The sequence below is a fragment of the Nyctereutes procyonoides genome, unplaced genomic scaffold (assembly GCF_905146905.1).
Source record: "Nyctereutes procyonoides isolate TBG_1078 unplaced genomic scaffold, NYPRO_anot_genome, whole genome shotgun sequence".
In the NCBI taxonomy this organism is placed as follows: Eukaryota; Metazoa; Chordata; class Mammalia; order Carnivora; family Canidae; genus Nyctereutes; species Nyctereutes procyonoides.
The window spans coordinates 49623548-49647541 of NW_026575140.1; the positions used below are offsets into that span (position 1 = coordinate 49623548).

Genomic DNA, 23994 nt, shown 5'->3' on the forward strand with positions numbered 1-23994 from the left:
ATCTCATGGGTTGTGAGATTGGCCCTGCAGCAGGCTCCATGCTCAGTGGGGAGTCTGCTAGAGATTCTCTCTCTCTCTCTCTTTCTGTCTTCCCCTCTATCCCCTCCTCTGCTCACTCTCTCTCTAAAATAATAAGTAAATAAATCTTGGGCAGCCTGGGTGGCTCAGCGGTTTGGTGCTGCCTTCGGCCTAGGGCGTGATCCTGGAGACCCGGGACTGGGTCCGACGTTGGGCTCCCTGCATAGGGCCTGCTTCTCCCTCTGCCTGTGTCTCTGCCTCCCTCTCTCTCTGTGTGTGTCTCTCATGAGTAAATTAATAAAATTTAAAATAAATAAAAAAATCTTTAAAGAGAGAGAGAGAAACCTATGCTAGGCTGGAATTCTAGGGATAATGGCCAGAGTCTTCATATCAGAACTGGCCCACTAAGGAGGTGGCCTTGGTGGTCAGGAGGATGCAAAATCGGGAACCTGCTACCAGAGTTGTTGGCTCCACTCTTGTTTAAAAAAAAAAAAAAAACACCTCTCCTGTAGTAGTCTGGACTAGCCAAGTGGATGTCCCAACTTTGCCTCTTTCTCCAGGTGACTCAGTTCTGAGTCCATTTTGTGCAAGTGCCTGTGATTGACAGAACCTAAATCACATCCTGGTTCTGAATGCTAGCTGCAGGGGTGTCTTGCAAATGCACCTTTCCACTTTCTAGCTCTTAGAGTGGGTTAGAAAATTGTTGATTAAAGCAATCCATAACACCTATCATATCACCCACTCTTATAAATAGTACCTTGAAGGGCATCAGCAAAGTGGGGGAATAAGTAAATCTAAGACTCCTTCCCTCCACAAAAGCAACAGATAAGGTGGCAAAAACTGTCAGAACCAGCCTTTTCATAACACTGGAATCTAGTCAAAAACTTGGAACAAGCAGGGAAACACACAACGAAGGGAGGAAGAAGCTATAGTTTCCATACAAGAGCTCTGCCATGCTGACCCCCCACCCCATACCATCCTCTGTTTCCCAGCTCAGCGATAGCCTTACAGATGGTGACCAGCATTCCTTGTGCAGCTTGCTAGTACCACAGACCTTGTTCTCAGGGACCTGTGGTGATGTATTTTGACCTGTCTGATGGTTCCCTAAAGGATATATATATATATAGTATACATATATTTATATGGCTCAAGGGCTTGCCTTTGTTTTGCTGGCATAGGAGTTTCCCCTGGGCTTCTCAGGCAGCGTTTTTCAAGAACACTTAAAAGCATAGGTATTGACTGGGTGTCTGCCTTAGGCTTAGGTCATGATCCCAGGGTCCTGGGATCGAGTCTCACATTGAGCTCCCTGCTAAGTGGAGAATCTGCTTGTCGTCTCTTCCTCTGCCCGCCCCCCATGCTTGCTCTCTCTCTCTCTCTCTCTCTCTCTCTCAAATAGATAAAGTCTTTTTAAAAATAATAATACTCAAAATGCCAACTTTAAACAGAAAATTGCAGGTAGGCAGAGAAACAAGAAAGTTTGGCCCATTCATAAGAAAAAAAAATAGGAACTGTCCCTGAGGCAGCCCAGACACTGGACCTACTTGAAGCCTACTGCCATAAATGCGCCCAGAATGTTCAAAGTGAGAATATCAACACAGAGATGCAAAGTGTGAAAAAGGAACCAATGAGAAATTCTGGAGCCCAGAAGTATTATAATAGAAATGAAGAATATGACAAGTCATGTCACAGATGTGAAGAAATCGCAGCCCTCCTACACTGCTGGTGGGAATGTCGGGTGGTTGTAGCCTCTGTGGAATAGTTTGGCATCCCTAGTAAGTCAAACATAGATTCACCATATGAAGTAGCAATTCCACTCCTGCATATATACACACAAGAATTAAAAATAAGTGTTGAAACATGAATGTTTACAGCAGCACCATCCAATAGCCAAAAGGTGGGAAGAGCTGGAATGTGTAACTACTGGATGGATGGATGAATGGATAAAGAAAATGTGTCTATCCATACAGTGGACTATTATCCAGCTGAAAAGTTGAATGAAGTACAACACACATGTATCTTAAAAACATTATATTAAAGTGAAAGAAGGCAAATGGAAAATGTCACATCTTGGGATCCCTGGGTGGCGCAGCGGTTTGGCGCCTGCCTTTGGCCCAGGGCGCGGTCCTGGAGACCCAGGATCGAGTCCCACGTCGGGCTCCCGGTGCATGGAGCCTGCTTCTCCCTCTGCCTGTGTCTCTGCCTCTCTCTCTCTCTGTGTGTGTGTGTGTGACTATCATAAATAAATAAAAATTTAAAAAAAAGTCACATCTTATGTGATTCCATTTATACAAAACACAGAAACTGAAAAGATTTGTGTTCGTCAGGGGCTGAGGGTCAGGGGGTATAGGGAGTGGCTCCTTAGCAGGTACAGGGTTTCCTGTTAGTGTGATGAAAATGTCTGGAACTGGAGTAGCAACAGTTGTAAAACATGGTGAATGTACTAGAAGCCACTAAGTTGTACACTTCATAGTAGTTTCAGGGGTGACCGTTGTGTTACATGAATTTTACCTCAATAAAATAAAAGTAGTGTCATGGTGATGAATATCATTTAGCACACCTTTTCTAGACTTGCATTAGATTTTTGTAAAATAAATTCCTGGGAAGTAAAATTCTTTAATGAAAGGGTACATTACACTTTGGATTTTGATATACGTTATCAAATTGCTCTCCTGCATGGTAATTCAAGCTTATAATCCTTTAACAATGTCCACGAGTGCCTGTTTCCTCTTGCCTTCTCCTCTATTGGATATGGATACTGATCTTTCCCTATCCAAGAGGAGAAATGGCATCCCTTATAAATCGTTCATTACAGGTGCAAGTTGATCACCTTTCATTAGTTTGTTAGCCATTTATGTATTTCTTCTGTGAAATACTAGTACACTTGCTTTGCTTGCTTTTCTATTCACGTGTTTATTGTTTTTCCTCAAAATATATAAGAGCTCTTTTTGTTTTATTTCAATCAGAGTTTATATGTGCCCATAATGGAAGATCTAAGTCTCAGCCTGCTTGGGCTGCTGTAATACCACAAACTTGAAGGACCTAAACAACAAACATTGATTTTGCATGGCTCTAGAAGTGGTGAGGGAGAGGGTGCTCCCTGAGCTCTTACTAAAAGGACACTAATCTCCTCTTAAGCAGGATCCACGCCCAGTGTGAAGCCCCAGTGGAGGGCTTGATCTCGTGACCCTGACATCACAACCTGAGCTGAAATCAAGAGTCAGACGTTTAACTGACTGAGCCACCCAGGTGCCCCTCACCTTTTTTGATCTTCTGTGTCCTGGGCCCTATTCCTTTTTTCCTTTTTTTTCCCCTTTCTTGTTTTGGTTCCTCCAGTATCTTTCTGAGCAAGGGTTTATGGATGATAAAATTTTATGACCTTGCAAAAGAAAATGTATGACCTTGTATCTTTATTTTACTCTGACACATGGTAGTTTAATTGGGCATAAAAATTTAGGTCATAGGGACACCTGGGTGGCTCTGCAGTTGAGCATCTGCCTTCAGCTCAGGGTGTGATCCCGGAGTCCCAGGATCAAGTCCCACATTGGGCTCCTTGCATAGAGCCTGCTTCTCCCTCTGCCTGTGTCTCTGCCTCTCTCTCTTTGTCTCTCATGAATAAATAAATAAAATCTTTTTTAAAAATTTTAGGTCATAAAATTTTGTTCATAATTTTGTGGGCATTGTTCCATTATCTTCTAGTTTCCAGTGTTGCAGTGAGAACAAATAATTCTAATTCTTCGTGTGTGATTTTTTTTTCTCCTCTCCAGAAACTTGTAGGAGCTTCTGGTTGTCCTCAACTTTCTAACATTTTAGGGTGATATACCTTAATGTGGATCCTTCTTTTTTTTTTTTTCCTATCACGTTGGGTACTCCTTATACTCTTTCAGTAACATAATTCATGTACTTATTTTCTTGAATTATTTTTTTGCTAATTTCTTCCTTTCTGTTTTCTTTTTCTGGTATTCCTCCTGGTCTGGTCTCCTAATTATCTCTTTTCACTTTTCTTCCATTTCGTTGTTTCACAGTTTACTGAGAGACTTCCTTGATACTCTAAAATCTCTTAAATGTTTCGTTTCTGCTATCATATTTTTTCACATCATTCAGCCTTTAAAATCTCTAACTGGGGATCCCTGGGTGGCGCAGCGGTTTAGCGCCTGCCTTTGGCCCAGGGCGCCATCCTGGCGACCCGGGATCAAATCCCACGTCGGGCTCCCGGTGCATGGAGCCTGCTTCTCCCTCTGCCTGTGTCTCTGCCTCTCTCTCTCTCTCTCTCTCTGTGACTATCATAAAAAAAAAAAAAAAAAAAACTCTAACTGTAAAAAAAATAAATAATAATAAAAAATAAAAAATAAATAAAATAAAATCTCTGTAAAAATAAATAAATAAATAAATAAATAAATAAATAATACAGAAAATCTCTAACTGTGGTAAAATATATATAAAATAAAATTTAGGGATCCCTGGGTGGCGCAGTGGTTTGGTGCCTGCCTTTGGCCCAGGGCGCGATCCTGGAGACCCGGGATCGAATCCCACGTCGGGCTCCCGGTGCATGGAGCCTGCTTCTCCCTCTGCCTATGTCTATGCCTTGTCTCTGCCTCTCTCTCTCTCTGTGTGACTATCATAAATAAATAATCAAAAAATTTTTTAAATAAAATAAAATAAAATTTACCATCTTGGGATGCTTGGGTGGCTCAGCAGTTGAGTGTCTGCCTCCAACTCGGGGTGTGGTCCCAGGATCTGGGATTGAGTCTATAGGGCTCCCTGTGGGGATCCTGTTTCTCCCTCTGCCTATGTCTCTGCCTCTCTGTCTTTCTCATGAATAAATAAATCTTTTTTAAAAATTTACCATCTTAACCATTTTTAAGTGTCCAGTTCAGTATTACGTATATTCACAGTGTTACACAATCTCAAATCTTCCTAAACTGAAACTGTATACGTTAAACAGTAACTCCCCATCCCCTTGCCCCCAGCACTGGCAGCCACCCTTCTTTCTATCTCTATGGTTTTGATGGCTCTTGTGCCTCATATAAGTGGAAAAATGACTTTTCATTCGGAAGAATGTCCTCAAGGTTCATCCATGTGGTAGGTAGCATGTGTCAGGAATCTCCTTCGTTTCTTTTTGTTTTTTTTTTTTTAAGATTTTTTTTTTATCTATTCATGAGAGACACAGAAAGAGAGGCAGAGACACAGGCAGAGGGAGGAGAAGCAGGCTCCACACAAGGAGCCCGATGCAGGATTCGATCCTAGGAATCTGGGATCATGCCCTGGGCTGAAGGCAGGCACTCAGCTGCTAAGCCACACAGGTGTCCCAATCTCCTTCGTTTCTAAGGCTGAATAATATTCCATTGTATCTATCCACTATCATATATGTACATCCGAGGAATTCTTTTTCAGACCCTGAATTTATTTATAGCATTTCTGGTTTTGTTTTGCAGATGGGATATCTTCTACTAATCTTGCCTAGAACATTAGCTTGCTTTTATCCCCAGAGCTTCTCTCTGCCTAAATTCTTTCTTCCAGATTTCCTTTGTTTTGTTCTATTGCTTAATCTCTGTGTGCTAGAGACTTTATCAGAAAAATAGTGGCCCTTGACTATTGCTCTCATATAAGCCTGGGACTCTACAAAGCTGATTGGCTGCTCCTGGCTTCTGTGTGAGTCTTATAAGTGTGGTCCTCACTGTAGAGTACTATACCTGTGCCATGTCCTTGATGGATTCTTGGTGCCTTGTGTCTTCAGGTCTGCCCTCTTGAGCTGGTCAAATTCCCCAGAGAAGGACCTTCCAGTCTCCTGGCTGAGGACACCAGCCTGGCAGTCAGGTTTTAAGGGAGCAGACCAGAGAAGAACACAGGGGGTAGGAGGGTCTATTAACTATCTGGGTACCCTGCAAAGTCCTCTTGATTCCCCTCTTTTCAGGGCATCACTGTTGCCTATGAAATGTCATTTTTGTATTTTTCTATTAACCTTAAAAATAAAATTGTCATTTTACCAGCAAAAATGGGTTTATTCAGAAATAATATAGAATTGCAATTTGGACAAGCAAGCTATGGCAAAACCACAGACAAGTAAAAAAAAAGAAAGAAAGAAAGAAAAAAACAAGAGAAGAACATTATTTTATGGAGAAAAAGAGAGAAGTTGGGAGGAGTTATTTTGAATAAAAGTCTATTGGAGAAAAAGCAAGAGTTCAGGGTGACCATAGTTTCCTTCTCATTGGCTGCGTTGCAGGGATAGTCAGTGTTTTGTAGGAGATGCTGTTTCCATCTTTCCCTGCTGGGGCCTGTAATGGGTGATTCTTGGCGGTTGAGGATTCTTCTGTTGTCTGTAATCGACAACTTTTCCTACAACTGATACTGAGTGGTATATTAATTTTAATATATAAATTTTATTATTTATTAATTTTCACAACTGTTTGCTGATAAATGCTCTCTTAACTAAAGGAAGCTTGCTTCTGTTTTGACTTTACTGAGAATTTGAAAATTTGTTTTTAAATCCAGAAATAAATAAGAATTGTGCTCAATACCCACCCTGTCTAGAGACCCCATATTCCTCCCCAGGCTACAGTTGACTCAAATGACCTTGCAGACAGATTTCCAAACTACTCCTGTTTTTAACCACCTTCATTCTTACTTCCCAAAGTGCCTCACACCACCTATTTCCTAAGCCTCTGGGAAATTTGCACTAAAATCAGGTTGGATCTTTGCTCATCCCCACTGCTGGCTTGGGATTTAGTTTTGTTAGGTCTGTTATGTTAGTTACTTCTGGTCTATCTGCATTCCAGATGCCAGAATTTTGTTTCCTTTCCTCTTTCCTTTTTTGCTTATCAGTTAACACCTGGGGGCGGGGTGGGGGGGTGGGGAGCAATCTCTTTTTCTCTATGGTCTTAGTGAGGCTTCAAGAGGGAATGAAAGTAAGTCCATGTGTTCAATCTGCTTTACTTACCTACAAGTCTCAGAGCTCTTTATACATTAAATTATTAGCCTTTATCTATCACAGGGGCTCTAGATCATCTTTTTAAAATATTTAAATCTTCTTTTGCATTTATGTTTATTTTACTATGTAGAACTATAACTTTTTTCTTTAGGTGAATGGCCATTTGTTTTACCATCATTTATTTAGAAGTCTCTGTTTGAGTACCCTGGTAGGCACAGGCATAAACAGGAATTTAGTAGGTGTCTGATGTTCTGGTCTTCCACTGACTCATGGTCTGGTTCTCTGCCACACACTACTCCTGTGCAGAAAAATGAGAAAGTTCCGTCCAATATGCTGTACCACAGGAGGAGCTTCTGTTAGCTGTCATCGTGACAAATTACAAGTTTTCCATCTCAATGTTTTTCATTAATTGCTTTTATTTGCTGATTTTCTAGAGTTGTTGAGGCAAACTGTTGCAAATAATTATTTTTTCCCCTTCTTTCCGATGTTTATACCTCTTGTACTTTTTTTACTTGCATTCATGAAAGTCCAGAAAATGTTGAACACTACTGTTGATGTTGGATATTCTTGTCTTGTTTTCCATTCACAGTAGCATCACACTTTTTTTTAAATTTTTTTTTAATTTTTATTTATTTATGATAGTCACACAGTGAGAGAGAGAGAGAGGCAGAGACATAGGCAGAGGGAGAAGCAGGTTCCACGCACCGGGAGCCCGACGTGGGATTCGATCCCGGGTCTCCAGGATCGCGCCCTGGGCCAAAGGCAAACGCCAAACCGCTGCGCCACCCAGGGATCCCCCACACTTTTAAATATATTTTTGTGTTGTTTCCTAGTAAATACTCTCTCAGCTAAAGGAAGCTTATTTACTGAGATTTTTTTTTTTTGATCTGGAAATAGGTAAGAATTGTATCAAATTCCTTTTTGACATTTGTTGAACAATGCATAAGGGGTTTTCTCTTTCAACCCACTTATGTAATTAACATAAATATATTGTGTAACAGATTTTTTCATAGGGATACATTCTTATATTCCTGGGTTAGAAATCCCAATTTAGTCACAGGACATGATGTATATATAATCCGGTATATTACTCTTGGGGGAAAATTGCTACTTAATTATGGTCATTCTTTAATATGAAGCATATTTTTATACTCTGTTAGTTATAAAGGGACATTTGGCTTATTATTGTTACATGACTTAGGTATAAATGAATTCTTGTATTAATATGACCTGGTTTTTTGTTAAGATGTCAGCAAGCACTGAAACCCTGTATCATTTGTACACAATCCAAATGCAATTAGGTATTTTTCTGCCTTCTCCAGTAGGGTTGGTGACAATTTTTAGCCAGAAGGAACATATTATACTCTGGGATATAGGACAGATCCACAAGACTGACGCTCCTTCTAACAAATGAGAACCCAAAGTGTTCTGAAATTTTGTTGGGTTGAAGTTAGGAAACCCCTCATTTAGAAGTTGCAATTCTCATGTTCCCCAGAAGTGGAGGCTTAAATTTTTCTTAGAACTGAATGTTCTTTTCCTTTGATCAAACTCCTCTGCACAGACCTTTTAGTTGCATGTAAAGCAGGCCCCTCCACTTGTTCTCAAGGGAACCTTGTGAATGGCCCAGAGCTGCCATCTGTGGGCTGTGGAGGGTGTCCTTCACTATGTGGCCAGTTGATTTGTGGAATTCTGAGTGAGGTGTATTAAAATCTCTTACTCTGATTGTAGTTTTGTCAAAATCTTTGGTTTCTAAGTTTTTACATAAGATATTTTGATACCAGACTTAAGGGTTCATAACTCTTATATCTTCTTAATATGTTTACCTTTTACTTCAGTTAAACCTTCTGACCTGGAAGTTTTCCTTTTTTATGCTAATATCCTCTTCCCCTTTCTGCTTAACTTCTATTTGCATGGTATATTTTTATAATTCCTTTGTTCTTCATATTTCTTATTCACACACTTTAAGTATATTTCTTACAATTTAGCTTTATCTATAATCCAAAAATTCCTCTAATAGAGAAATTTAGCCCATTCACATTTTCTTGTGGCTTATTAGTGTGTATTTACTCTTATTCTTGTTATCTTCTTTTCAGGATGCTTTTCTTACTAGATTTCTTTTTCCTGATTTCCAGTCACCTAACCATGAACACTGTAAGGCCTGTGGATTGAAAAGATGAGAAAGGCCTAAGAATCTTAGTAGCATATTCTGATAATTATGTGAAAACTAAAGCTAAAATCAGTTCTATTCAAATTTGAGTAGAATAAACAGACTTTCTCCCCTCAAAATCAAAGCTTTCCAATGCAGGGCTAGAAAAGCCAGTTGAATTAATGAGGAATGGGCCAGTGAGCCCCAGTGGGGTTGGACATCAGAAAAAGGGCCCTGCTGCCTTTGCCCCGCACACTTTCTGAGTAACCCCAAGGAGGGGCCAGGCAGACAGGTCACTAGCCCTGTGAACCATCCAGAGCCAGTGTTGTGCCCAGATTTAAAGACCCAGGTAGACTAGCGGGGAGGATAGGCCAGACAGCAACCTGGAAGGGTTCTGGTGATAAAGCGGAGGTGAAGACAGAAGGGTCAGACATGTCCCTGCCTGACAGTGTCAGACTTCTGGTCACACAAGCACCAGCTGGGGCTGAGTCCTTCTGCAAGACAGGGTGCAGAGCCCCCAAGGCACCAAAGTTCCACCAGGCACAAAACAGTGGCAGCATCACAGCCCAGCAGAACTACCAAACAGTGATTTTAAAGGAACCACAGGAAACTTTTCACTCAAATTGGGGAAGTTACCTAACAGCTTGCTAAGTGGAACAGGATATTCTTGAAAGTACTCTTAATTACATGGGAGGATTCATCGTTGTTGAATGAAATCCACTTAGCTGCTTTTATCGGTGTTTGTGGGCAGATGAGCAGGGATCTATCCCTTCTGCTCTGTTGTCATTCCTGTCATCCTTGATCTCTTTTTTTCTTTTTATTGTGGTAAAATAGACAGAATGTGAAATTCACCATTTTAACCATTTTTAAGCATATAGCTCCATGGCGTTAGCACACTCGTGTCGTTGTGCTATTAACATCATACACCCACAGAACTTTTTCATCTTCCCAGTGGAATCCCTGTCTAAGAACCAATCCCCCAGCCCCTCGTAAGCTCCGTTCTACTTCCTACCTCCATGCATTTGGCTCCTAGAGGTGCCTCACAGAGCTGGAATTATCCAGCATTCGTTCTTTCAGGTCAGGTTTATTTCTCCTTACATAATGTCCTCAAGCTTCATCCATGTTGTAGCATGTGACATCCATCCATCTTCCTCCTGGATGAATTCACAGGAGGGACGCTGCTGCCATGCTTCCGACAAGCTTCTGCTACGCTTCTTCTGGGGGGACCCTTGCCACCATGTCTTGAAAGCCTTTCAGGTCTCCATAGCTGACAGAATTAGACTCGTATCTGTAGCCTGTGTGGGAGGTCAACCTTTTCTGTATACCTGTTTTGTTTCTTCTCCCTTTTCTCAGAAGTATGGAATGTAGTCCACACCCCAATCCCCCATATCACCAGCACCTACTGGAAACAGAGAAAGTCAGTCTTCCTTGTCACTAAGGAAAAGGAAAGTATTTTGGTCACCAAGAATTTGGGCTCTAGAGCTCTGTTAAGTCAGAAAAGTCTGTTGAAGAACTAGAGGTGGACGGTAACAGCCTGGGGGAGGGTTCAGCTAGAGGCTGGGCATGGAGTAGAGGCTTGGAAGGAGAGCAGAGATCCACAGGCCCCTAAGGGAGTGGCCGCTGCTCAGAGGCCTGGCTGCAAGTGCACAGCACAGCCCCAAAACCCAAGTGTAAGGCTCAGCTCAGCAACTCTGCAGGCTGAGAGACCCACATCCTGCCTGTTCCAACCTGCTGAATTCCTTTCTGTTTTTTAAAGATTTTACTTGAGAGAGAGAGAGAGGGCGTGGCGCACACACAAGTCGGGGGATGGGCAGAGGGACAAGCAGACTCCCTGCTGAGCAGGGAACCTGCCTTGGAGCTCCATCCTAGGACCTTGAGATCATGACCTGAGCCAAAGTCAGACACTTAACCAACTGAGCCACCCAGGCACCCCAACCTGCTGAATGCCTACAAAATGCAGAAGATGAGGTGGGCTCTTAGAAACAGCATCAGATTCCAGTTAAGGGCTCTTGATTTGAGTTAGCTGAGTCTTCTGGTTTTACAGGATCATTTGAGGGAAACATCTGCGTTCAAACATTGCCAGTGCACACATTTTTTATATGTATAGAATGTTAGATGTCCTGCCAGCTTCAGGAAGTAAAAGCATGGTTTTCCAAATAAAATGTTGTAAGAACGTTTCCTCCTGCTGTGGACTGAGGTTGATTTAAAGTGCCTTTGTCCTTTCCTCCCTGTGGATCCTTTGTCCTGCCGGAGGACCTCCATAGATCAAATATGCCAGCAACTGGTATTGTAGCCAACACCATCCAATACCAAAAGCCATTATCTTGCCATCATTAAGAGAGACGAGGCTTAATGTCTGCTGCTGTTCCCTCTCGATCCCCCAGGACAGCATATAAGTCTATTTAGATAATAACAGTCCCAAGTGAATCTGCACTGAGTATTTTTTTCCATTCTCTTATTCATGAAATGTTCATCTGGGAAAAAGAAATAGTCTAGCTCCAGAAGCTTATGATTTTAGAGACTGAATTCAGTCTTTCTGGGAGTGAGAGGTTTAGCTAGGGTTGAAGATTGTCTCGTATAAGTTAAACTTGGTCATGGAACAAAATTCCTTAGAACAAATTGCTTAGTTCTTACGTATTATTTTCTTAGTAGGCACATCCAAAAATACAGAAATGCTGTTTCCCCTTAAAAAAAAAAAAGTTTTCCTTACTAAAAATACTCTTATTTGGAGTGGTAGAGAGAGCATCGGGGTGGACAAGATCACGTTACTTTCTGAAACTTTGTGGACACTTTTATGAATGTGGAGGGAGGTTATCACATGTCACGACATGGGAGGAGTAAAAGGGAGAAGAATCTCTCTGAGGGCAGCTTGGCAGAATCTGTCATAATTTATTCCTTATGTGTACAGTATGACAACAAAAGACTGGAGGTGACTTAAAGAGACTGTGGTATCAGGGTGCCCGGGCGGCTCAGTGGTTGAACATCCGCCTTCGGCTCAGGGCCTGATCCTAGACACCTGGAATCGAGTCCCACATCGGGCTCCCTGCAAGGAGCCTGCTTCTCCCTCTGCCTGTGTCTCTGCCTCTCTGTGTGTCTCTCATGAATAAATAAGATCTTTAAAAAGAGAGAGAGAGAGGGATCCCTGGGTGGCGCAGCGGTTTAGCGCCTGCCTTTGGCCCAGGGCACGATCCTGGAGACCCGGGATCGAGTCTCACATTGGGCTCCCGGTGCATGGAGCCTGCTTCTCCCTCTGCCTATGTCTCTGCCTCTCTCTCTCTCTCTCTCTCTCTCTCTCTCTCTCTCTCTCATGAATAAGTAAAAGAAAAAAGAAAAACAAAATGAAGAATTAAGTTAAAATGTCATCTCACTTAAATTTGGTTTCCTGTTTGTGGCCTGTTGAGGTCTTTTTTGGATTTTGACTGTATCCATTTGTTGTTCTCTGTCCCTTCTAGACTATCTCAAAGTCAGTGAAAATGGAGACAAGTATAGGACCAGTCCCCTAGATTGACATTTATGTAATTACTAAGAAACATCAAGTATTTAGAACAAATTGCGTAAAGCAAACCCATAGAAACCTAAAACATCAGCGTCTTCCCATGAGCTTCACAGGAATGCCTACAGATTAGAAAACTGAGTTTAGATTAGGGTTTTTTGTTTGATTTTAATTATGGACTGCTTCATGAATTTGCGTGTTATCCTTGCACAGGTACCATGCTAATCCTCTCTCGTTCCAATTTTGGTATATGTGCAGCCAAAGCAAGCACTATAGATTATTTTTCATAAACATTTTTCAAAACCAGAACAAGTTTGCTTAGCTTAATTGATAGAAACTAGGATATTTCCAGTTCCCCATTCTGAACAATAATGGTGTGGCAAACATTCCTGTGGGTGTCTTTGGGGAAACGCATGACTATTTTCTCTAGAATAGATACCTACAGGGGATCCCTGGGTGGCGCAGCGGTTTGGCGCCTGCCTTTGGCCCAGGGCGTGATCCTGGAGGCCCAGGATCGAGTCCCACGTCAGGCTCCCAGTGCATGGAGCCTGCTTCTCCCTCTGCCTGTGTCTCTGCCTCTCTCTCTCTCTCTGTGTGACTATCATAAATAAATTTTAAAAAAAAATGTTTAGAATAGATACCCACATGTGAAATTACTTAGTCAAATCATATTTTTATTTTTTAAAAATATGTTTCTTGTTGCCTTCCTAAAAGCCAAAGCCAATTTATATTCCCATTAGCCAAAGTAAGAATACCCATTTTGGGGTGCCTGGGTGGCTCAGCCGGTTAAGCATCTGATTCTTGATTTCAGCTCAGGTCATGACCTCAGAGTTGTGAGATCGAGCCCAGCATTGGGCTCCCTGCTAGATGTGGAAGCTGCTTAATATTCTGTCTCTCCCTCTCCCCCACCCCTCTCTCATTCTCTCCCTCCTCTAAAAAACCCAGAAATGCCCATTTCCCAAATCTTCATTAACTGTGAATTAAAAATCTTTTTAACTTTTACCAATTTGATGAGTGAAAATAGTCTACTATTTTATTTTTTGATGAGACTCAAATGTTTCAAATGTTTCTGACCCTGTTTCCACTTCACTGCATTACTGATTCATTCCTCGGCCAATTTTTCCTTGACTTGTTATCTCATATGTATTATAAGAATATATTCCAGATATTAGTAGTTTTATATATATATATATATATATATATATATATATATATATATATATATATCCTTTAATTTTGTTATACAGAAACAATTTTATGTAATCAGTTTTCTCAATCTTTTTTTAAATGCTTTTTCTGTTTTGTGCCTTACATGGCTTTCTTTCCCTCAAGAGTATAAACCTATTTATTTAGATTCTAATAATGTCTAATTTTGGCTTTTAAATTTAGCTGTCTGGAGCTTATCTCTAGACAACTAATATCCAAGAGGAGGGAAACTCATGAGGAGACCCCCATGGTCAGCATTGGGCACAGTTCCTATGTCAGAGTGTAGAGAGCTGGAGTGGCAACTGAGCATGGAATCCCATGGAGCCTCATGAGGGAGGCAGCCATCAGTGGCAGCTGAGACAGCAGCATTCTAGAATATGGGGCATCAGAAAGGAAAAAGCTATGCAGAGAAGGGGCCCAGATAGTTTTTGTGCAAATCACCCTGTGTATGCAACCTCAGGCTATGCTGTCCGTGTGTAGGGCTGGACTACTGGAGGTTTACCAGATAGTCTGAGATGGGAACAGAGATATTATTATTTTGGGGGGGAAGGGGAACAGAGATATTAGAATTGAATGAGTGTAGACATCTACCCAATCCAAGGAATGAACCCTAAACCCATGTGCGAGCAAGGAAGTGTAGGCTGCATTTGTTGAGATTTCACAAGAACCCACTTGCGTGTACATATGCTCTATACTGTGTTTCACCAAATCTTCAAAATAACCTTAGTTCTCCTAGGGCACTTTTCCTGTACATGCTGAACTCCAGAGAGAAATTAATTTTTCTTTCATCCTCTATGATCTGTACACTGTTACACCCCTCCCCCTCCCAAAACTGAGTCTAATTTTACAGCTGTGACTATAAAGACATATCAAAAAAGAGTCTCAGAGAAGTCCCAGGAATGAGGATATTTAGGTCATGGTGTGCCCAAGACATCTAGTTCCTGTAGCTGTGAACAGACTGCATTTTCTTTTAAATATTTAAGTTAAATATTTAATTTTAATATTTAATTTAAATATCTTTTAAATATTATAGTTGTCATATAATATTATGTTAGTTTCAGATGCATGATTCAACATTTATTTTATATGTATTACTAAATGCTCACCATTTAAGTGTATTACCATCTGTCACCATACAAAGTCATTATAATATTACTGACTATATTCCCTATGCTGTACTTTTCATCCCTGTGATGTATTTATTTTATAACTGGAAGTTTTTACCTCTTTTTTTTTTAAAAGATTTTATTTATTTATTCATGATAGAGAGAGAGAGAAGCAGAGACACAGGCAGAGGGAGAAGCAGGCTCCATGCAGGGAGCCCGATGTGGGACTTGATCCCTGGTCTCCAGGATTGTGCCCTGGGCCAAAGACAGGCGCTAAACCACTGTGCCACCCAGGGATCCCCCCCCCCTTTCTTTTTAAAGATTTTAACCTCTTTTTTTTTTTTAAGATTTTATTTATTTGAGAGAGAGCGCAAGCACAAGTGAGGGGAGGGGCAGAGGGAGAGGAAGAAGCAAACTCCCCACTGAGCATGGAGCCCGACTCAGGGCTCAATCCCTGAGGACCCTGAGATCATGACCTGAACTGAAGACGGATGCTTAACTGACTGAGCCACCCCGGTGCCCCAGAAAGTTGCACCTCTTGACCCTCTTTACCTATTTTGCCCATCACCCCACCCCTTCCCCAGTGGCAACCACCAGCTTATTCTCTATATTTATGAGTCTGTTTCTGGTTTCTTGTTTGTTTGTTCATACATTTGTTTTTTTATTCCACGTGTAAGTGAAATTATATGGTACATGTCTTTGTCTGTCTGACTTATTTCACTTAGCATACTAGGTTCTTATATGTCACAAACAGCAAGATTTCATTCTTTTTATGGCTGAGTAATATTTGTGTGTGTGTGTGTGTGTGTGTGTGTGACATCTTCTTTACCCATTGGACATGTAGGTTGCTTCCATATCATGGTTATTGTAAATAATACTGCAATAAGCATAGGAGTGCATACGTATTTGCAGATTGGTGTTTTTATTTTCTTTGGGTAAATACCCAGAAGTGGAATTATTGGATCATATGGTATTTCTATTCTTAATTCTTTGAGGGACCTCCCCGCTGTTTTGATTTTTTTTTAAAGATTTTATTTATTCATGAGACACAGAGAGAGAGGCAGAGACACAGGCAGAGGGAGAAGCAGGCTCCTCACAGGGAATCCAATGTGAGACTCGATCCCCAGACCAGGATCACACCCTAAGCCAAAGGCAGACGCTCAACCACCAAGCCACCCAGGCATCCCCCACTGTTTTTTATAGTGGCAGCACCAATTTACATTCCCACCAACAGTGCATGAGCATTCCCTTTTCTCCGCATCCTTACCAATGCTTACTTCTTGTTCCTTTGATACTAGCCATTCTGACTGGTATGAGGGGATCATCTCATTGGGTTTTGATATGCATTTCCCTGATGATGAGTGATGTTGAGCATCTTTTCATGTATCTGTCAGCTGTCTGTATGTTTTCATATCTTTTTGAGAAAAATGCCTATTCACATCCTCTGTCCATTTTTTATTTTATTTTATTTTATTATTTGAGAGAGAGAAAGTGAGTAAGAAAATACAAATCAGGGAGAGGGGCAGAGAGAAAGGGAAAAGCAGTCTCCATCTCAGGACCCTGAGATCATGACTCAAACCAGAGGCAAACCCTTAACCCACTAAGCTACCCAGGTACCCCCCTGCCCATTTTTTAATTGGATTGCTTGTTTTTACTTTGTTTTTTTTGTTGTCGAGTTGTATGAGTTCTTTATATACTTTGGATGTTATCCCCTTATCATATACATTATTTGCAAATACCTTCTCCCATTCAGCAGGTTACCTTTTCATTTTGTTGATGGTTTCCTTCACTGTGCAAAAACTTTTTAGTTTGATGTAGTCCCAGTAGTTTATTTTTGCTTTTGTTGCCCTTGCCAAAGGAGACAGATCCAAAAAAAATATTGCTGAGTCTGATGTTGAAGAATTTACTGCCTATTTTCTTTTAGGAGTTTTATGGTTTTGAGTCTTTTATTTAGATCTTTAATCCACTTTGAGTTTATTGTTATGTGTGGTGTAAGCAAGCGATCCAGTTTCATTCTTTTTTTTTCTTAAGATTTTATTTATTTATTCATGAGAGACACAGAGAGGGAGGGAGAGACATAGGCAGAGGGAGAAGCAGGCTGTGGGGAGCCCAATGTGGGACTCGATCCCAGGACCCTGGGATCACGACCTGAGCCAAAGGCAGACACTCAACCACTGAGCCACCCAGGTGCCCCCAGTTTCATTCTTTTGCATAAGGCTGTCCAGTTTTCTCAACACGATTTATTGAATTTTTTTCATCATTGTATAGTCTCACCTCCTTTGTTGTAAAATAATTAAGCATAATATGTGGGTTTATTTCTGGGCTCTTTATTCAGTTCCATTGATCTATGTCTATTTTTGTGGCAGTACCATACTGTTTTGATTGCTACAGCTTTGTAGTATATCTTGAAACTTGGGATTGTCATATCTCCAGAATTGTTCTTCCTTCTTAAGATTACTTTGGTTCTTCAGGGTCTCGTGTGGTTCCATACAAATTTTAGGATTATGTGTCCTAGCTCCGTGAAAAATACTATTGGTATGTTCATAGGGACTGCATTGTATCTGTAGATTGTTTTGGCAGGTATGAGCATTTTAACAATATCAATTCTTCCAATCTATGAGCATGATTTTCATTTCCTTTTATTTTCATCTTCAGTCACTTTTATCAATGTCTTACAGTTTTTAGGATATAGGTTTCTCAGTTCTTTGGTTAAATTTATTCCTAGATATTTTATTCATTTGATGCAATTATAAATAGGATTGTTTTCTTAATTTCTCTTTCTGCTAGTTCATTATTAGTATATAGAAATGCAACAGATTTCTGTATATTGATTCTGTATTCTGTGACTTTAAAGAATTCATTTATCAGTTCTAATAGTTTTTTGGTGGAGTTTTTCAGGTTTTCTATAAATAGCATCATGTCATCTGCAAATAGTGAGTTTTACTTCTTCCTTACCAATTTGGATGCCTTTTATTTCTTTCTCTTGTCTGATTGCTGTGGCTAGGACTTCTAGTACTCTTTTGAATAAAAGTGGTGAGAGTGGACATCCTGTTCCTGATCTTAGAGGAAAAGAGTTCAGCTTTTTACCATTTAGTATAATTTTAGCTGTGGATTTGTCATATACGGCTTTTGTTATGTTGAGGTATATTTCCTCTGAGCCCACTTTGCTGAGAGTTTTTTATTGTGAATGAATATTGAATTTTGTCAAATATTTTTCTGCATTTATTGAGATGATATCATTTTTACCCTGCAATTTTGTTAAGGTGATGCATCATATTGATTGTTTTGCAAATATTGACACTTCTTTGCATCCCTGGAATAAATCCCACTTGATTGTGGTGAATGATCTTTTAAAGAGTGCTAAATTTGGTTTGGTAATATATTTTTTTAGCATTTATTTTTGAAGTATAGTTGACATGTAATGTTATATTAGTTTCAGGTGTACCACATAGTGATTCATCAATTCTGCACATTATACAGTGCTCACCACAATAACTGTAGTTACCATCTGTCACCATACAATGTTATTGCAGTATTACTGACTATATTCCTTATACTGTACTTTACATTTCTGGCACTTCCTTATTTTATAATTGGAAGTTTAAACCTCCTAATGCCCTTTACCAATTCTGCCCATCCCCTCACACTCTCTCCTCTGGCAACCACCAGTTCATTCTCTGTGTTTAGGAGTCTCTTTCTATTTCATTGTCATTTGTTGTGCTTTTTAGATTCCACATACGTGTGAAATCATATGATATTTGTCTTTTTCTGGGTTTACTAATATTTTATTAAGGATTTTCACATCTATGTTTAGCAGGGATATTGGCTTATAATTTTCTTTTTTTATAGTATCTTCCTGTGGTTTGGGTATCAAGGTAATACAGATCTCATGAAATGAATTTGGAAGCATTCCTTCCTCTTCAAATTTTTGTCATAGTTTGGGAAGGATAGGTATAGGTATTAACTCTTACTTAAATGTTTCATAGAATTTACTTGTGAAGCCATCCTGTCCTGACCTTTTGTTTGATGGTAGTTTTGTTTGTTTGTTTGTTTGTTTGTTTTTTAACCAATCCAGTTTCATTACTAGTAGTCAGTCTGTTCAGATCTGTTCAGATCTATTTCTTCCTGACTCCGTTTTGGAAAATTTTATGTTTCAAGGAATTTTTCTTTTAGATTGCCCATCTTGTGGGTACATAATTTTTCATAGTAGTTTCTTATGATTCTTTGTGTTTCTGTGGGATTGGTTGTAATTTCTCTTTCATTTCTGATTTTATTCCTCTCTTCTTGATGCATCTGGCTAAAGGTTTATCGATTTTGTTTATCTTTTCAAAGAACTAGCTCTTAGTTCATTGATCTTTTCTATTTTTCCAAGTCTTTATTTCCTCTCTGATCTTTATTTCTTTCCTTCCACTAACTTTGGGCTTTCTTTGTTCTTCTTTATCTAGTTTCTAATAGACATAAGATTATATTGTTTGAAATTTTTCTTATTTCTTGAAATAGTCTCATATTGCTATAAACTTGCCTGTTGGAACTGCTTTTGCTGTATCCCAAAGATTTTGAACAAATGCAAATTTGTTCCATTTGCATTTGTTTTCAGGTATTTTTAAATTTTCTCTTTGATTTCTTCATTGCCCTGTTGGTGGTTTCTTAACTTTTCCTCATCTGTTTCATTTCTTTTCTTTTCTTTTTTGTTTGTTTGTTTCATTCCTTTTCTTTTCTTTTTTTCTGCTCAATTTGGATGATTTTTACTATTCTGTATCCAGATCATGAGCACCCTCCTGTTGTGACTAGGCCTCAACTGTTCTGGACGCACTGCCCAAACACAGCTGGCCAAGAGCTCCCACCCCCCCGACCCAGCCCCCCTCCACCCCCCCACAAAAGCTGCAGACATGCTAGTGGGAGAGCTGCCCCCTGCCCTGGAGCAGGAGTCACTTGGAAGGTGCACGAGTCACAGCTGGGACTGCCCACCAGGTGTTGGCAGGGTATGAGCCACTTTGGAGAGGGATACCTGCCAGAGTGAGTGGATTGGCTGTGTAGGTCTGCAGGGGGAACGCTGGGCTGGGCAAGCAGCGCTGGCAAAGTAGATGGACAGTGTCAGAACTGCTGCTGATACAGCAGATGGCTGCTCCCCGTCTAGGGCCAGCTAGGCTGAAGGAGGGCAAGAAAAATAGCACCTACCAGCACTTCCATTATCTGAGAAATCTTCTACAGGTCCCTGCTCCTCCAGCACACATTCTAAAATTAGTCAGTAAATCTCATTCCAGTATAACCCAGGTGCTTTCCAAACTGCTTCCTCTGTTCTGGGTCTGAAATCCAATGATACTGCACACTGACCCTTTAGGAGCAGAATCTCCATTTCCTATTGCCCTTGGACTCTCCCAGATTTAAGTCCCAACTGATTTTCAAAACCGGACGTTATATGGGGTTCATCTTACCAGGGTGTTTGGAGGAGGGGTACCTGAAGCGGGCCTTAATCCTCAAAGAGGACTTCTATACCTGTGACATTGCTCCTACCTGTAGGTCACCACACTAGGGGGTTTGGTTCCCTACCATGTCTCTGCCCCTGCTACCCTACTCCATGTGGCTTTTCCTTTCATCTTTAGCTGTGGAAGAGCTGCTCTGTTGGTTTTCAGGTGGTTTTTATAGTGAGCTGCTCTGGGTGTAGTTGTAGCCTTGGTGGGAGGAGGTGGACTCAGGGTTCTTCTTCTCTCCCATCTTCCCTAGACCCCAACAAACTGCATTTTCTCATCAGTCTCCTATCTTCCTCCCAGAAGATTTGGGATTTATTCTTTTTAACTTTTTCTAGACTTTTGAGTTTAGTGCCCACAGAGTCAATCAACCCATTCACAGAAAGCTAATGTCAGAACCTAGAGATCCTTGGAAAAGATGCAGTGGTGGGAATGGGGCCAGACAGCTATAGAATCCAGTTGTGGTCTCCGTAGTATTGAGCGTGGGACCCATTCCAGCATGTGCTCTGCAGCTTCTCTCCAGCGCTGATGTTTTCACCAAACCCTGCTGTTTCCAGGCAACAAAAGGCAAATGAAATGAGCCTTCTAGAAGCAAGTGCTGTGGATTGCTGGCTTTTGCTTTGCTTTTGTTCCCCCCCCCGCCACCGTGTTATTTACGAGTGCTACCTCCACATTCACCCCGTAGAACTTTGTCTACAGTCTCAGCCACTTAAGGGAATATTCCTGGATATTCACTAGTTAGTTGAGCTTCTCATGTAAAAACCCTTCAGTGTATTCACTTTTCTCAAATGACTTTTGCTGCACTGAGGACAAAATTTTATATCTTACACAGTTTTCTTCTAAGCATTCATAGTAACTTAACCTGTTTTGGAGGTGCTTGGAATGTTACCATATATATACATATGTATATCTGATACCATATACCATACACACACACACACACACACACACACACACACACACACACACGTATCTCTGAGACTTCCTTTCCCCAGAATTATTTTTCACTCAGAAATATCTCCAAGGTATTTATATCCCAGAGAAAGTTAAAGATAATTTGCAATGTGTAATTACCATTTCCCTTAGGGAAATAATCAGCAAGAAGTTCCTTTTTGTTGTTGCTCTGCTTTTCCCCCTCAGTAAATCTTATAGTACATAAAATTGAAAAAGTTCACTCTATTTTTAGCAGCCACAATTCAGTCCCTTAAGATGACCAGTCTGTCTTTTCTGCTTTCCTCCTTCCCTTCCTCTCATCTTCCCTCCCCTCACCCCTCCCTTTCTTCCTGAGATAGAACATACACACGCACAGTTCTGTGAAATTTCACAATGCAAAGGTACCCATGCAGTTAGCATCCAGGTTTAGAAACACAGCATTGCCAGCACTCCCAAATCCTCTGTCTGTTCCCTGCCTGTTACTAGCTTCCAGATAAGGGTAGCAATTATCCTAGTCAGTTACCCACAAGCTCAGCAAGGGTCACCTACCCCCCATCCAAGGCCCAGCCAATCCAGATAATCCCTAATCAAAAATAAAGCTTTTCACCCCTGTTTAGGGGTTGGACCTAGAATTAGTCTTTACCTGGTTCCTGATATTCCTGAGAATGGCCAACTAGCCATGCCTAAGAAATTGTTTTCTTTCTGCCCATTACCCAGTGTGTTGGTACAGTCCACATAATTACTTCCTACCATGGCTACCTCATCCTCCACTGGTTGCTACAGCAATACTGTGTCTTAGCCCATCTCCCTGAGACCCACACATCTGCCTTACTGCCCACCATGTGAAAAAAGAGCATTGTCAAAGTGTGGCACCCCACATCAGCTAACTCCTCATTCACCAAGATATATCATACAGCTCACAAAAATATATCTCAGTGAGCAATGAACCACTTTTGTAATAATGATAGCAACAAAGCAACCATTGAGATTTGTATAGTTCTTTGCATCATTTTACATGAGGTATTGTAAACATATGCATGTTTCTAGATGTTCAGCCAGCTATGAGCTGTGTTGAGTTGGGAACTGTTGGTACTTTTGTTGTTCAAATGAAATTACAATTTCAAGTGACATTCAGGGAACAAGAATTGAGGTGGTTCCACTTCACCCTAAGACGGGTAAAGTTTTTACTTGATGGCATCATGTTCTTGGAAGGAGTATATGGCTACAGATTGTAGCTAATCGTCCTTCATCTCTGCCAGTGTGAGAACAACTCAAGAGTCTTAAACATGACGGATGTGCATTACATGAAAGAGAAGCATTTCCTGACCTGGATGTTGGATTTGATCACCTGCCTAGAATTGGAATCTCCATAATTCTATATGTATATGTTTTTAAAGATAGGCTACTACTCCTATTTCTAGTATAGTGTTGGTGTGGATGCTGAAGTGCCAGGGCCTGCTTTACAATGTGCCTCCCATTTCCGGAGAGGCCCGCGAGCTGCTGTCTATCCAGAAGCATCTGGGCTCTCTGAGCTCTCCTGACGTTGTGAGTGTTTAGATTGATTTTTTTCAACCCTAACTTTGATCTCACCAGATTTTAGTCTCAATCTGTCACTCATTTATACTTGTAGATCAAAAACTGCTCCTCTGTGGCACTCTGTTAACTGAAAGGCAGGGCACTTTGTTATGTGAGACAGATGGCATTGTCACCCCTTTGGGTCTGGTCTGTTCTGCCTCTCAGAATGTTCCTGAAGATTGTGCAGATGAAGAAAAATGACATTTGGTATCATTAAAAAAAAGTTACAAGAAATAAGTGTATAAAATGTTTCAACATTTTTGGAAATGAAACATTTACCAAATCTTAAAAACTTTAGGTATAAACGTAAATTTGTGAAAGAAGGAAGGCAGAGAAGGAGGGAGAAAGAAAAGACAGAAAAAAGAAGGAAGGAAGCACAGCAAACAAGACACGTGCTTTGCTGTTGCACAGAAATGCAGTTTGCCCCTGACTCTGGCCCCAGCGAGATTTCTCTCTGCTGTGGCTTCCTCATCTATGAGATGGGTACAATGCTACTTATGATATACAGTCATTCTGAGAATTAAATGAGGAAATGCCCAGCAGCAGGCACATCGAGGACACTCTACTAATGTCACTGCCCTCCCTACGCCCATTCTTAGAGCTTTATATGTAATAGGCACTGCATCTCATTTTAGCGCCTGAGATTTTGAGTGAACCGGACACGGCATGGCCCCCGCGTAGGTCTTTCCTCTTCTTTTTTAACATGCAAACCTCTTGAGAAAATACAAAATTACAGTGTTTCCCATTTCTGAAGCAGCATCCAGGCTCCATCAGGTAGCTCCAGAGTCTCCAAAGAGACTTTTTGAAGCCAGAAATGCAAATGATCAGCTTACCAGGAAGCCTGGCTCTTGCACATTCAGCCTGAACACAGAGACAGGACATTCTCAGACTTTTATGTAACATTGATGCTTAGCAGCTCTTAAAAATTGGTTGTGCTTGAGTCATGAAAACCAGACCAGAGAGGCATTATTATGGTTGTATGTTGCTCTCAGCCAGATATCCTTCCCCAGGTAAATGTAATTGAAAAGTAGACTGGAGAATCTGACATTCCTGAAAGCCGGCGCTTTGGGGGGACGTTCTGGGGTCCACCTGGGTCATCCTGGACTCTGGCTGGAAGGCAGAAG

General features: G+C 40.9%; 1 protein-coding gene and 1 non-coding gene across 6 annotated transcripts in view; one reads left to right on the forward strand and one right to left on the reverse strand.

Annotated features, from left to right (window-relative positions):
* The window catches only part of SPECC1 (sperm antigen with calponin homology and coiled-coil domains 1), a 279346-nt gene that overhangs the window by 233429 nt on the left and 21923 nt on the right, over window positions 1–23994 (forward strand). The gene's annotated exons all lie outside the window — the stretch shown is intronic.
* On the reverse strand, window positions 12751–12853 carry LOC129497960 (U6 spliceosomal RNA). The gene has a single exon (XR_008662013.1). It is a non-coding gene; the product is annotated as a U6 spliceosomal RNA (small nuclear RNA).